General features: G+C 40.6%; 1 protein-coding gene across 2 annotated transcripts in view; it reads right to left on the bottom strand.

Annotated features, from left to right (window-relative positions):
- TSPAN9 (tetraspanin 9) overlaps positions 1 to 16,800 on the bottom strand; it is a 170,727-nt gene that overhangs the window by 28,384 nt on the left and 125,543 nt on the right. The window lies entirely within an intron of this gene.

The following is a 16,800-nucleotide window of genomic DNA, read 5'->3' as shown; positions in this document are numbered from 1 at the left end:
ACTACTGAACAGCTGACTTTTACTGCAGTGACATTATTAATTACATCTTCCCTGCCAAACAAGGACCATAACTGAGCCTTTGCAATATTCCTTTCATTAAGGAGTTCACCTCTGTCTGCTAAACTGATCATACAGTCAGTAATGTAACTGTTCTGTTCCATGCCTACAAAAAAGACCAATTTGATCCAGCCAAGCGACAATCTGACTGCAAACAGCTACTATATATGGGCCAAAGACTGTGCAGTTATCGGAGGGTGACATCCATCTCATCAGACATGGGACAGCAGCCATTCTCAACAACATTAAGATGACTGGCTTGAATCTGATGTTTTCCCTTCACTTCCATGCTCATTCCATCCTCAGTCATCAAAAAGTAGGTGGGAGGCAGCAGCACAGACTCAATTTCCCTTCAGGAAGCAGAAGCTCCTAGCCAGCCATTGACTTTGAGATTCTTTGAGCAACACATAACCAGGGTGGGATTTTTGCTGTCCTCCAGTGGACCTCCTGATTTGACATGATACAGCATATTCAATTACATGTCAAATTCTGTGAGCACCTCCACAACTCCATAAACTTGTCTACTTCTAACAGCAGCTTACTGAAACAGGCAAGTTAATAGAAATGGATTGATACAATCTTCACAGGCCAATGATGTCAGCAAAAAGGCCCTGTACCGATTCTATTGGCTTTTGATTAGGCCATGAAAAAGCTTACTTACACGAATGATAATGTCCTGGTATGAGGAAGGCCACAAAGCATAATAATTGCCATCCTTTTTGTACATGAACATTGATAATATGCAGTACTGTTCTCACTTTCCAAAGCTACAGACGGAACCTGCTTTGAAAACCAGCAAAAAATGGACTGCTACTATGGGATCACTCATCTTACTCTTACTCTGAAAAATTATCCAGCTCTATCAATAGATTTTTTTTCTTTAACTTAGAATTATATTTAATTATATGACAGAGTATTTGAGTTCACATGCTCTCTATTCCATGTGGGACTCTTCAGACGGGAGGAGAGAAGGCTCTAGGGGGATCTCTTAAGTGTATATACACACCCAAAGGGAGTTTGTAAAGAAGAGGGAGCCAGGTTCTTCTCGGTGGTGCCCAGTGACAGCACAAGAGGCAACGGGCACACGCTGAAGCACAGGAAGTTTTGTCTGAACTTCAGGAAACACTTCTTTACTGTGCAAGTGATCAAGAAATGGAACAGGTTGCCCAAAGAGGTTGTAGAGCCTCCCTCCTTGGAAATACTAGAAAGCCATCTCAACATAGTCCTGGACCACCGGCTCATAAAAAATTAAAGCTGCATTGTGAATCAAAATCAAGAAGAAAACTATCATGCACAACAGGAGGGCACAGCAGACAGATTTCTGCCACCAATAAACCAGTTATTATTGCCCTCGTACTTTCACAAACTAATTATACATCACAAAGAAGTGTCTATCTTCCATTTCCAGAGGAGAAGAGATAACAGTAAGATTCAACTATATAACTAAAGATTCAGCTATAGGATGAGAGCTCTTTGCCAAAACACTGATATTGACCAAAAGAGTAGGAAATGCCTAGACTATGCTGTGATCAAAACTCCAGAGGCACTCCACACAGATAAGGTCTGTGTGCCTCTCTGGTTAAAACAAACATCCACATGCAAAAGCATCAGAAAAAGTGTGGAAAGAATATACACTGACTTCCACTGAAGTCATTACTACTTACTTTTTTTTTTTTTTTTGATGAAAAAGGTGGGAAGTTTTTTGAGCTGAAAACTTTGTGATACACCAAAGTGAAAATTCATGAGAAGGCAATGAGCAGAATGATAATGGAGCATGTGCTTTATGGAGTCTGTCTGATAGTCTCTCCATTTGGAAACTGAAATTTCCTTACAGATATGTCAAAGACAAGAACAGATCACATGGAAGCCAGTAAACTTCATTTCCAGGATGCCTCTGTGAAATTAGTAACACTTTCAGAGGCTGAACTGAGAGCACTAATGCTGAATTAAGACACATAGTTCAGCATGGTCTTGACTTCCCAGGTTCAAAGGAATACCAATTTCCATAGTAAAGTCAGAGTGTTGTAGCCATTGAAAGTGTGTCCTTTATTATCATGATGAGAAAGTTTATCATTTCCAGGGCTAGAACATCCATAGCTTCTCTGGGCAACCTGTTCCTGTGCCTTACCACCCTCACATTTAATAATTTCCTCCTAGTTTCTGATCTAAATCTACCCCCTTTTAGTTTAAAAACATTATCCCCTTGTCCTATCACTACATGCCCTTATAAAAAGTCCCTTTCCAGCTTTCTTGTAGGCCCCCTTCAGTCACTGTAAGGCTGCTGTATGGTCTCCCTATAGCCTTCTCTTCACTAGGCCAAAAAAATACATCTCTTTCAGGCTGTCTTCAGAGGAGAGGTGATCCAACTCTCTGATCATCTTTGTGGTCAGAATAATCCCAGAATGATTTCAGCTTTGAAAATACCATGTTGCTGTTAACTCTCTTTCCCAGCAAAAATATTGCAAAGAAGCCACCACTTAGCCTTCACTCAGTCTTTTTTTTTTATTATTTCCCTCTGGGATTATTTTAGAAACCAAACCTAGAAGAATGCTGATTCCAGCTGCCTGAAGAAAAAGAGGCAAAGAATTTGTTGAGTACCTCAGCCTATTCCAAGGAACCTTTCACCAGGAACTTCCTTCCTACTCCCTGTGCCTTCCTTTCTCTTCAGGCTTTGGTCAACATCCTCTGATGAACCTGGGCTGAAGCCCTCCTAGCTACACCGTAAAGCCTCTTGGCAAAGATGCTCCTCCCCAGTGCCTGCATGATATCGTAAGCCTTCTCAGCAATCCTCATTCCTCAAAGACGGAGGCCACGGTCATAAAAGCCAAAGCTCTGCCTGTAACACTAGCTGTGCAAGGCAGTTGGTTGGATGCCCTCCAACCCAAGCCTTTTGTTTCCATTGGCTGGACCAAGGAGAACAGCACTTGGGCTCCCGATCCCTGTAGTCACTCTTGTTTTTCTATAGTCCCACTTAACAGTATCATCAATGTACACATGGAGCAGCCAGGGGTAACATGCCTTAGAGTCTGGAGTTACTGCCACAGATCACATGAGGTAACAATTAAGGTCAATACAGGTACAAGGCCTCTGTACCCTGAAGAAGTAAGTCTCCATCCTGTGTTGCACTACACTTGCTCTCAGTGCTGTTTCAGATGTAGTTCAGATTCAACTGGCTATGATACATCTGTTGAAGTTGTATTCAGCAACTGGTCATTCAAATGGAGGCTCTGAGCTGTCCCTCCTTTCTTGCATTGCAGGTCTCAGGCTCTGTCCTCTGCAGGATCTCAGAAAAGATCCCATCAGTCTCCTACTTGTCTTCCCATATGTCAGTCTATGCATCATCCCTCACAGCCCCTTTTCTGGTGACTCAGCTGTGACTCTATTGCCAACATGCAACATCACTGTTACATCCAGCCTCACAGACAGGTGCCAGGTACATTCTGTTGTCCAAAGCCTGGATTTTATCCTCTTTCAGAGGCTTTGTCTGGTCTAAAGACTGCAATATGCCAGGGTAGTTTTTCCAGGCAACATCACTGAATATGTCCTACTGCACAAGGTACATTTCTGCACAATTCCAGGGAGTCTCGAGATGTCTTGACCACAGTTGTTAGCCCTCTTTGCATCATCATCTGTGCAAACTGCCACTTGAACTACTGAGGCCTCTGTTAGTCATGCTGTCATTCTTGCTCTGACTACTTTTAAGCAACACAAAAAAGACAACATAATTGCTGCAAAGAAATTCAACCCAAATGTCATGGTAGAGGCTATATAGCAACTATGTCAGGCACATGGCATTCTTAGGCTCAACTCGTAATCTGTCTCCTGACATATCATGTGACCTCAGACTAGTCAGTTCACAATTTGAGCTAGATGTATTGCCTTCTTTGACCTGTAATGCTAGAAGATCTTTCAACTGGGAAGGCATCTTTGTTATCACTCTATAAGCATATTTACTTCCTCAAACACTTAATCTATTGCTCAAAGGTTGTAAAAAAAAAAAAAAAAAAAAAAAAGCACAGATGTGGATACACACACATCTGTAGATGTTGTTTACTTGGACTTTAGCAAGGCATTTGATGCTGTTTCCCACAGCCTTCTCCTAGAGAAACTGACTGTTCATGGCTTGGACAGATTGTTCAATAGGTAAAAAACTGACTGGATGGCCAGGCCCAAAGTGTTGTGAATGGACCTAAATCCAGTTGACAGCTGGTCACAAATGCTGTTCTCAAGGGTCAGTACTGGAGCCAGTTTTAATATATTTATCAATTATATTGATGAGGGGATTGAGTGCACCCTCAGTAAGTTTGCAGACAACACCAAGTTGGGTGGGAGTATTGATCTGCTTCAGGGTAGGAAAACTTTGCAGAGGGATCTGAATAGGTTAGCTCGATGTGTCACATCCAATTGTATGGAAATTCAACAAGGCTAAATGCCAGGTGCTGCACTTGGATCATAACAACACCATGCAATAGTATAGGCTCTGGGAAGGGTGTTTGGAAAGTTGCCTGGAAGAAAAAAACCTAGAGGTGCTGGTCGACAGCTGGTCGAGCATGAGCCAGCAGTGTGCTCAGGTGGCCAAGAAGAACAATGACATCCTGGTCTGCACTAGAAACAGGCGGCCAGCAGGGCTAGGAAAGTGATTGTCCCTCTCTACTTAGCACTGGTGACACCACACCTTGAATACCTTCAGGTCCCTCACTACACGAAGGATATGCAGTTGCTCAAGTACGTGCAGAGAAGAGCAATGAAGGGACTAGAAAACAAGACATATGAAGAATGACTGAGAGAATTGGGGTTCTTTAGTCTGGAGAAAAGGAGGCTGATGGGAGACCTTATTGCTCCCTATAACTATCTGAAAGGAGGCTGCAGTGAGGAGGGTGTTGGTCTCCCTTCTCAGGTGACAAGTGATAGGATGTGAGGCAATGGCATCAAGTTGCACCAGGAGAAGTTTAGATTGGCTATCATGAAGAATGTCTTCACAGAAAGGATGGTTGGGCATTGGAATGGGATGCTCTTAAAGGCGGTTTCCAACCTAAATGATTCTGTGATTCTATGATTCCATGTGTGGCAGACCATCCAGTCAAGTACAACTGACTTCAGTTTATTCCTTATTCCTCTCTCCTTAGTCCTGTTCAAGAAGAAAATTCAAGATACTTTTTAGTATACTGGTTGTACAATGATGCTATTTCTGAAATCCATTTTATATTTCTTCATTCATTTTCAGCACAGTATTGTGCATATAATAAATCACTTGCCAGAAGATTACAACCAAGCTTAAACTGAACCACCAGCATCTCTCACTTTTTCTGTAACATCTGCAAAAAGGCAGAAACTAAAAATGACCACTGAATTCAAAATGAACAGCTTATACTATAATGAGAAATCAAGTTGAGTTTTTGAAGTAGAAAATTCCACTAACCTTGCACATTCAAAAGTGATTGTGCAAGCATAACAGTAGCATAACAGTGGGGAGTATGTTAAACAGATAGGGGAAAGATCCCACTATCCCAAAATAAGAAGGATAGCTAAGGAAAACAAGACAAACAGTGCAAAATTAGTAAAAGCAAAAACTCATGGGTCCTCTAGTCATGAGAAAAAGAAGGAAAAAATAAAGGAGAGGTTAAAGGTTGGTTAAATAAAATTATACATACCTCATATAGTAATAAGCATCAAGTAGTTTGTGAACCTGTATTACTCAGCCAATGAGGAAACAAGAGGAATCAAATGTCAAGTAATAGGAAATACAAGGTTATGATACACTTTTGCCTTTTTTACGTTCTGCTTGCAGGATGCCTGCCACTGCAATTGTGAATAAAAACGCTACTTCACTGAGATTCTCGCTTGAGCCTGTGTTATTGGCTATAGACTGTTTCTCACTAGCTGGGGGCTTGTCTGGGATCCAGTCACATTCTGGGGAGCCCTGTTACCACTGCAGCAGGAAGGCATGCCCCGCTGATTTCAGCGGTCTTGTCCCTTGGTGACGATGGTTCTACAGAGAGCTGACAAAGGAACAGAGACTGGTTAAGGCAGGATTGGTGAAGAATTAGGGAAGAAAGGAAGGTAGGCATTCTGGTTTCAAGAATTGACCCAGTAACTCTGTGCACAGACCAAGGTAAGAAATATTAAGTATTGCCTTGGGGGTCAGGTAAGACTCTTTTGTGAAGTGTGATTGAGACATACTTTTCTACGAAGTGAGTGTGGAGTCACATCTGCAGTCCTGTAGCTCCACAAGGGGTGCAGCCAGAGACAGACGAAGCGAGAGTTACAAGGAAAAAAGGAAGAGTCTTGGGGAAATCTGGTGTATGATATCCCCTTGCACAGTAAAGTGCATGGCAGTATGCCAGGGAATCTGGTAAACCCATAAGTGTACGGTACCCCATGCACAGTAAAGTGCTCAGCAGTACACCCCAGTTTTCTAGAACTGGAATGTTAGTGTGTGGTAACCTACAGGAGGAAAAATTTCTGATGGCAAGTGAGTGTTCCAGAGGACAGGGAAATATCCCTGGGGATATTTATGTTGGCCTACCAACAGTCCTTGAGGAAGAATGATAAGAAATTGGAAAAATAATCCCAAAATTAGAGGAAATGATAAAAAGGAAATGATTAAATACTGTATCTTTCTGGCCAAAATACAGGTCTGATGAAAATTCAGGCTTTAAATTTATATGTAAATAGTAAGACTCCTTTTTTGGAAGAGGAGTCAAGTTATGATGAGTGCAGGGGGTAAGTCAGTTTTTATTGAAAAAGGGTCAGGACCAGGAGAAAGAGAAGTCAGAGAGAAGGACAGGAAATATTGGATTATTCACCCCCTCCCTATAATCCTAATATTGCACCAGTAGCAGCAGCAGCTGCTCCAGGAAGGAAGCCAAGGATTGCAATTAACCCTGTCCCTAGAGAAGGAGTGCACTCTAGGCTCTGTCAAGACTTAGAACAATGTAGAAGAGATATTGAGAATTTCCCCTTCCCTGATATTAACAGTACTAACGCTCTTATGTATCTTCTTAGGGAGGTCCCAGTGAGGCAAGGACAAATAGGTTATGTGAACCACCCCACCCCCCACCCCACTCCTTAGCAGCAGAGAGGTTAGGAGTTTTAAAAAGAAAATGAAGTCTTTAACTGAGGACCCCATAGGACTAGCAGAACAGTTAGATCAGTTTCTAAGGCCTAATTTATATTCCGGGGGGGTGGGAGAAGTGGGGGGGAATGTCAATCTTGAGTATGGCATTCACTGGAGAAGAATGTTTAGGAGAGGAATGATTAGGCAGGCAGCTATGAAAGAATGAGAAAGAATCAACCTCTCCCCCTTTCCCCTTCTCCCCCCCCAGGATTGGGAGTAATTCCAATAGAGCAGAAATATCTGCTTATCCAACTGGGATAACAACCCACAACACAGAAATCGTATGAGAGACTTAGGTACAGAATGAGAAAGTACTCGGGGATGAATCCTGAGAACCCAGTAGCCCAAGGGTTCTTGAAAGCTCATTTTGTGACTAAAGCCTGGCCGGACATACAGAAAAAGCTCTGAAAGGTAGAAGGATGGAGCAAACAGTCACTGGAGGCCCTCCTGCAGGAGGCCCAGAAGGTGTTTGTCAGGAGAGAAGATGAGAAGGAAAAGCAGAGAGCGAAGCTAACGGTCTTTACAGTGGACCAGGTAGTCCTCGTCTGAGCCTGTGTTATTGGTTACAGATTGTTTCTCACACTACATAAAACATTGAAGAAACATTGATGGTTAGAAATGAAGCAGTTTGCATAAGTGAAATGTGTTGGGATCATTTATTTATACATCAGTTGCTTTGTGTCTGACAAGAATTGGTTCTGTCCAAGTACATTTCTCAAGATTAATTTCTGCTAAATGAATTCTTTCTTAGTGACAAGAAAGCTGTATATGATGATTCCTCTGCTGCAGCAAAAATTTTCAAAGGCTATTTCCTCCATAAATTCTAGAGAAGTCTCTAGGGCATGATGGCTTCTTACTTCATTTCCTAACAGTCCTTGTAAGAAGACAAAATATTTGAAGAACCTTAAATACTCCCTTGACAAAGGTGTTAGTGGCTCCCACTTATTGGCAATGCAGTCATTTCATTGATTTTGAGAAAGGCTAAAATCCTTGAGGAATATTATTCTTAAGACTACTGTCCTTAACGAATACAGACGGTAAATCACTTTACAAACAGTTAGGTTAAGTTTTCAGATTAAATTAAGGCTTGACTCCCTAATCCACAGATCAGATGGGTTTTGTGCAGAGAAAGCTGGCAGAAGTTCATTTTAAGAAGGTATTCCATTATAATCTATTACTCAAAACTTATTTCAGAACCAGTCTTTTTGATCTCATTGTCATATATGCATGTACATGAAAACAATAGCTGTCATACACATCTGAAATATCTAGCCCTGGAGAATAAGACACACAGAAGACAAAGACTTCAAAATGTTCCGTTCATATTTATCTTTATTTCCTCATAAAGAACAAGATAGTGACAGGGTCCTACACCTGGGGAGGTACAACCCCAGGCACCAGTACAGGTTGGGGGCTGACCTGCTGGAGAGCAGCTCTGCAGAGAGGGACCTGGGGGTTGTGGTGAACAACAAGTTAACCGTAAGCCAGCAGTGTAACCTTGTGGCCAAGAAGGCCAATGAGATCCTAGCCTGCATCAACAGGACTGTGGACAGCATGCTGAGAGAGGTGATCCTCTCCCTCTGCTCAACACTGGTGAGGCCACACCCAGAATGCTGTGTCCAGTTCTGGGCTCCCCAGTACAAGAGAGATGTAGAACCTCTAGAGAGGATCCAGCGTAGAGCCACAAAGATGATTAAGGGACTGGAGCATCTGTCCTATGAGGAAAGACTAAGAGAGCTGGAATTAGCCTAGAGAAGAGGAGATTAGGAGGGGATCTTATCAACCTCTACAAGTACCTGAGGGAACAATGTAAAGTCAAGGGGGCCAAACTTTTCTCAGAGGTGGCCAGTGATATGACAAGGGGTAATGGGTATAAATTGAACCACAGGAGGTTTCATCTCCATGTGAGGAAGAACTTCTTTACAGCTTGGGTGACAAAGCACTGGAACAGACTGCCCAGAGAGGTTGTGGAGTCTCCTTCTTTGGAGATACTCAAAACTCGCCTGGATGCGATATGGTGCAATGTGCTCTAGGCAACCCTGCTTGACAGGGGGTTGGACTAGATGATCTCTGGAGGTCCCTTCCAACCTCAACCATTCTGGAATTCTGTGATTTAGATTTAAGTTTCTCTGGTTATCTTATCTATTCCCAACCAAATGAAAGTGGATAATAAAAAAGTTCATTTCGTTACTTGAAGATACTGCCTCTGTGAGTCATTCTAATGTAAACAATCTTAGCTCCATTCAAAGACTGAATACTGTGACAATGGCAACAATTTTTTCAAACTTGGATCATTCTGTACATCTCAGGTGTTGAAATATAGCTTGATGAATGACTAAAAACATATGTGAAATTCCAGTTCTCACCACATTAGCTGAACTGCTGTTTTTCAAAAAACTAGATTAATAGCTGCACAGCTTCTCACCCTTTGGGGCAAACACTTTTGGGGAACCTTAAAGACACAGGAAATCACTCTTATGCACCCATGCTTCAAAAATACAGCTAACTATATTCTTTCATATTTTATGCATGGTGAGCTGAATGACCTTGCCTTTTGGATGTTTTGTTGTTGTTGTTGTTTGTTTGTTTGTTTTTGATAAGTAAGACTAAGTTGTAAATAGAATAATGGGTCCTAAGTTCCTGGTCTTCTCTTTTCCTTATGGTTTTCACTATCTTTTCAGTCCAACAATTAAAAGCTCCCCAAAAGTAAAATCATCTAAAAGTAGGCATTTTGAAAACATAGCCCAAAGAAAAGACCTGTTGATCGACATACCTCTGGCTTGCAGTGATACAGGTGCTTGATAACACTCAAGAGAATTTCAATACTTTTGAAGTGTCAAGCATTGCCAAATACTAGCCCAGGTGTGTTAAATATATAAATAGGAAAGAATACCAACATATTCCTACAGCACATAGTAGTGCAACAAGAATTTAACAAGAATGAACTTTATGCTACACAGCTGACCGTTAGAGAGGGGTACCAGCTGTTCCACTTAGCTGAAAGCACAGAAATGTCTATTTGATCTCAGTTTGTTCCTTTTAGAACTTGCAGTAGCATTAAAGGCTGCTGTAAGCAATGCAGAAACCTATTCTGTCATACGCAAGGACGTTGAAAGAGTGCTCGGCCCTTACTAATGACATTGGGATTCCCAGTGACAGACTTTTGTTGGTAGAGATGTAAGTTAGCTGGTTTTGTAGGTGCAGAGTTGTTTTACCATGCTTAGTGCAGGCAAAGAAAATAATGGAGAAAATAATTCTAGTGGGAATGAACCTTTGTTTCCCAAAAGTCAATCTAAATAAGATGTTTGCTTTCTGGCTAAGAAAGAAAATATTTAAATGTGTTATTGCCCAGAACTGTATGAGAACACTTAAGACCCTGGAAGTCACTGACATGTGCAGATTAAGAAAAAGAACAAGAAAACAATCAAACTCAGGTAGATCAGTAATATACCTTCCTGAGAAGTTATTTATTATCTCATTATTGTAGGTAGCAACAAACTGGGGAGCCATGCACACCACAACTTTTGCATCTCAGCATGCTAACAACCCATGAAAAATATTAAAGAAATTGCCGATTAAAACGAAGGGAAGCTGGGAATTCTCATGTACTGATTTATGAAGGAGAGCTGTCTGACTTAAACCTGAGCTAGTGGAATCTTACCTGCACCAGACATTCATCAACAGACTGGTGTTTCTAGGCGTCAAGGCATTAATGGCTTTCAATGAGCCTTTTAAGAAGGAGGAAAAGAGACTGTTTCCCTATTACAGGAACAAAGACATCCCCAAGAATCAAACGTTTTTACAGTTTTTATTTATATTCCCCACTGTTGTTGTGTGTTTGTTTTGTTTTGTTTTTGTTTGTTTGCTTGTTTGTTTCAAAAAGAGATAACACACAGTGTTCTATCCTCAAGTACTCTGGTGTACTTTTCATAAACTCCACTGCGGTCAAAAGTATTCAGAATATCAGAATTCTGTCAGAAAAAATAACTGTTCCGAGTTACACAACTGTTTAAGACTAACCAAGGAACAAAGAGCAAAAAGGAGTTTCAGTCTGTTCTCAACTGCTGCGTGTATGTCTTACTTAATTTCATCATGCACAAAAGAAAAAAAGGCAATTTCGCTTGCATGACTTCTTCCTCACAGGGCAGCTAATACCTCCCATTCCTAGTGTGGTTGTTTGGAATATGCAGGATATCAAATTAAAATAGGTACTCACATTTATAATTTGGATTTCCTATCCCCAAATGCTAGCCCCTGCCTAGAGGTGCTAAGATTGTTACAAGATTTGAGAGGACCTTTTTTGCCATTTCCTAAGTTTAGATCTTCCCAGCGAACTGTACAAGCATCCAAGAACTGAGAGAGAAGCAGACTTTCTTTGGCCATGCCCTATGTGGGCTGAATTTCTAAGTGACTCGAACCAATGACTCTTTCACATGGACAAAATTGTGCAAAGCAGACCCTGAAAAAACAGAAAAACATTTTTTTTTCCTGCCAACTAGCTATGGAAATTAATATGTTCTACACAGCTGTTAAGAAAAACTTCCAATGTTATTTCCATGTCCAAATGAATTTTTAATTGCAACCTAATATCTACATGAAGAATCCATCAATGATGAGAACCCAGAATGAACAGTCTCTTGTTCATGTAGCAAGCATTACAGATTCAGGCAAATTACATCAACTTTCTTCTCACTTAAAAGTTGAAGAATTACTTACTTATACAAGAAGAAAAATATCTTATAATATTCAATTTTCCAGTATGGAATCTTCACTTCTTACTTTCCTATTCCTAACAATAGGAGTTACAGCATGCAAATTCCTTTCACCACTACTGTGAACACTTTTAACATTTTAAAGAAAAAAAACACAATAGCTTCATAAAGGCAACACAGCCTTCCATGTCAAACTACAGGTTGCTGCAGGCATATTTGCTAAGCAGGGCTTCATTTTTTGAAATATCGAGCATTAAGAATTTGGGTTGAAGTCATAAGAAACTGAAAGTAAATCACCACAGTAAATCAGGCCTGAAATGTTAGCCATGCTATTCTCTTAGTCATACATTTCAAAATGAAATATATTCTGAAATGTATGACCAAGAGAATAGCATGACTCTCAAGACCTAGTTTCTCTCCTCAACATGACTCTGGCCTGCTGGAGAGTCTTCAAGGAGTGAAGTGAAATATAAGGAGTGAATGAAATATAAGGAGGGCAAGTGTAGAGTCCTGTAACTAGGCAAGAACAACCCTGGACAGCAGTATAAGTTGGGGACTTCCCTGCTGGAAAGCAGTGAAGGGGAGAGGGAACTGGGGGTCCTGGTGGACAGCCAGATGACCATGAGTCAGCGATGTGCCCTTGTGACCAAGAAGACCAATGGCATCCTGGTGTATCAAAAGGGGTATGAGAGAGGTTCTCCTCCCCCTCTACTCTGCTGTAATGAGACCACATCTAGAATATTGTGTCCAGTTCTGGGCCCCTTAGTTCAAGAAGGACGGGAAACTGCTTGAGAGACCAGCACAGAGCCATGAGGATGATTAAGCAAGTGGAGCATCTCCCTTACGAGGAAAGGCTGAGGGAGCTGGGTCTCTTTAGCTTGGAGAAGTGGAGACTGAGGGGTGAACTTATTAATGTTTATAAATATGTAAAAGGCGAGTGTCAGGAGGACAGAGCCAGGCTCTTCTCAGTGACATCCAATGATAGGACAAGGGGAAATGGGTGCAAGCTGAAACATAGGAGGTTTCGCTTAAATATGAGACAAAACTTTTTTTATGGTAAGGGTGATAGAACACTGGAACAGGCTGCCCAGGAGGGTTGTGGAGTCTCCTCTGGAGACTTTCAAAACCCACCTGGACACATTTCTGTCTGACATATCTATGTGTTCCTGCTCTGGCAGGGGGATTGGACTAGATCTTTCAAGGTCCCTTCCAATCCCTAATATTCTGTGATTCTGTGAGTGATTTCGTTGACTATGATTTGGTTTCTCCATTAATAAAATGGGCCTAAGGGGTATTCAGCTGTTTTTAAAAACACTTTTCTATGTACTGTTGGAAACTATTACAAAAGTCAATCATGCACACCTCCTGATTCTGTGTTTGTATAATAAGGATCTAACTAGGACTCAAAGGTTCTAGAGCAATGAAAAATGAGTATGATGACAGTATCACCAGGAAGAGATTTAATCAGTACAGTCATTGTTAGTTGATCATCAAAAACGTGACATAAAAGAAAACCCCCAAAATCAGAAATCTAGTAGTCCATAAAAGTGAAAAATCTCTTTACAGAATTGATACGTCTTCTCCTTATAGTAGCAAAGATCTTTTAGGTGGTCTGTCATCCTGTCCAACCAAACCTGCTTAGCTGCTCCATATCGTTCAAAAATCCTGTTTTTCAATGGCCATTGGGCTGACTCCTCATCAGTTCTTTAGAATCACAAGACTTGTGTTCCAGACATAAAGCAGATAAAAATTTGATAGCAACAAGTCTGTTGCTAAATAACCTGGGCTGGATTTGAAACTGTGACCTGCTGTACAATATTTTATATCTCAGTCAGATTATTAATTCACCTAATCCTGTGTCTCAGATGTAAAAGTGGTATTCCTTGTAGCAGTTTCCTTCATCTTTGTATTTTTTTTTCTTGAATCTGATCTCATTATATACCCACTGCTACCATATCCTCAGCAAGATGGACATCTCTATAAAAGTGCTGTGGAGATGGCATCTAGCCAAGACACATATCAATAATGGATTATTTGAATGTGTGTAATCAAGAGAAGATGAAAGGGAAACACCTACAACTAAGTAGTATGTGGTTAACTTTAAGTCTCTAAGTACTAGCAGAGGACTAACAAGTTGCCATACCTCCTTATTACTGGTCTGCATTTTGCTTTACTGGATAAAAAGCCCTTAAAGCACACTGTTGCAGATGCTGCATCCCCTTAATCAAGTATATTTACTGTACTCTGTATAACAGCGGTTATCTTAAGAATCTCTGCAGATCCACAAATTATTTTTTGTTGGAGTAGAAGACGCCTGAAAATTCATGCTTGCTATACAACCAATATACGAGGAAATTATAAATTAAACCCTACCCCTTAGGAGACTACAAACCAAAAATTAATGCAAAGTCCATACCCACAACACACCAGAGCACAGATCCCTTCAGGACAATATGGGATATTGCCTAGAAAATGCAAGAAGAAGGTTCTGGAGAATCTTTGGGAATTATAAATGAAAATTCAGGGCCAAATCTCTCAATTTCCAATTAAGCTTAGTGTTAATATAGACCTGAAAAATGTTGTATGCAGACAGACCAAGGAAGATTTTTCAGTATAGACTTGGACTAAATAATGTGAACCAGATTCAATAATGTAATTTACTAACTATAGTGATTTCTCAATTCTAAACCAGGCCAAGTACAGCATGTCACAGAAGCTGATAATCAGTCCTAATTTTAAGCTTCCTTATTTCATTCACAAGATATTCCTGTACAATAATTAGCAAAGCCTTCTTTCATTTTTTTTGCAGTGGCAGGTGACTGAAGTGTACACCCTCAATCTTCTCCGTAAGATTTAGGAAAGTGCAGAAAAGTCTGTGAGAACAGAAATGTTATTGCAACAGGATAGCACAAACTGGGTCAGGAAAAAATAACCAGCTGGTGTCTTTTTTATCCTCTGTTTTCACCCCTCTGTCCACACGGGCACATGTAGATGTAAAGAGTGAGCCATATGCTTTTCCCCAAATAAATAAATAAGTAAATAAAACAAACAAAAAAATCTCTTTGCATCTGTTTTGCATGTGCAAGAGCAGTGTGTGTGAATGTAAATAAAAAGTGAATTTTACATTTTCTATTTCAGTAGATTCATAGGGATGACAGGAGACTGCTATTACAAAGGTCAACAAAATTCTTAGCTGCAGAGAAGGAATAAGAACATTTCAAAGACTAAGCATTAGTATGTTGTTAGTTCTGTTTCTCAAATGTTTAAGTTGGGCTAGTCCTGCCACTAAAGCTAAACCAATGTTACCCTCAAAGGATGTATTACAATTTTTATACTGTCTTGACCCCACCCATGGATATAGCTGTCCGTACCCATGGCCAGCTTTGACATTGTGTGGCCTTGAATGAAACTGCTGTGAAAAGACCTGTTTCAGAAAAGCCTGTCAGAAGCCGTTCCTCCTTCCCTCAATAACTGCATTTGAGTTAAGACTCTTCACCATTGTCCTTGCCTGGACTACACTGCAACTTGTCTGGCCATATATCCTGCTGATCTGAACCCTGACCATGACTTGTTTTCCTGGCTTGACCTTGGACCTACTTCATCATTACAGATGTGTCGGGTGATCACTTGACTGCTGGCTGAACTTGAATACTGCCACCAGACCCTTTTCACTATCCCTGTTCAGCACTGCCATACTGCATCCCCTGCCAATGACATCACTGTCCCTGCCTATTTTGCTGTCACCCTCAGCTTCTAGATCACCTCCCCGTGTGGAACAAATCATTCTTACTGTTCCCTGTAATGTGTAAATCCCACAAGAGTGTCCTATAAAAGAGATGAAGGCTCCAAATAATTTGCAGTGAGAATGGGGGGCCCAAATTCTGTTAACTATCCACTCCTGCAATGTTGAAATATATTTTTGATATTATTTGCAATATCTTTGGGTCCCTGTGTAGCTAGGAACATTCAGATCTGAGTGAAGTGACTACATAAGAACCTACGAAATCTAGAGAGGATGAAGGACAAACATATGAGTAAGTCCTTCTTTTTTATTATTTAATAAAGAAAAGGTGGCAGATAAAAATGTCAAAAGAAATGAAGGGCAAGAAAGAAAAAGATTACTGAGACTGTATTCTCTGCTTTTCGATAGGAAGATCAAGAGGGATCCTCAAAAAATCTATACTTTATTCAGTATTATTTTTCTTTGTACTTTAGTGGTAAAAACCTCTGGGCCATGCTCTCTCACAAAGGTATTCCAATTATATTTATTCCCTCATGTTCTACTAAGATCCCTCTTAATGAGCGTTATCTTAAAATGTAAACACAGGGCTAATTTGTAACTGCAAGAAGACATCATGAGGCAAGGGCATGGTAACCATGAAGCATTGCTTCATAGCTGGTAGGAGAATTCTGCTCCCAATTTCACCTTCTCCTTTCTTTAAAGAAAAGCAATGTTGTGGCATGAGATTACTTTAATCAATTGGGAAATTATTCCTGTGTTTGATAATTCCATGCCACTGAAGCTGCACAACCACAACTTGTAAGAAGGTTAATGGAAACAGGTTTAGTCTAGATTGCTCCCAACAGCAATTGCCTGTGCCTAAAAAATAAAGAGCCTTTCCATTATTGATACTATCAGCACAAGAATTGGGCCTGATAAATGACTGAAATATTTTAAAACTATCCCACAGAAAGTGGGCACTTCCAGGTAGGATCAGAAGGTACACCAGGACACGAAGTGATGCCATACACATACTGTGCATGGACACATTGAGGCAAGGGGTAAGGTGTCAATCATATTTCTTATTCCAAATTCAGTATAATAAGTAGAATATATTCTAGGATTGTACTACAGAAGAACACATGATCAAATGTTAACTCCCCACCACTTCAGTAGCTTGCCTTTGACAACCA

Source organism: Anas platyrhynchos, chromosome 1, assembly GCF_047663525.1.
Source record: "Anas platyrhynchos isolate ZD024472 breed Pekin duck chromosome 1, IASCAAS_PekinDuck_T2T, whole genome shotgun sequence".
In the NCBI taxonomy this organism is placed as follows: Eukaryota; Metazoa; Chordata; class Aves; order Anseriformes; family Anatidae; genus Anas; species Anas platyrhynchos.
The sequence above is the reverse complement of the archived record's forward strand: the minus strand, read 5'-3'. Positions and strand labels throughout refer to the sequence as shown.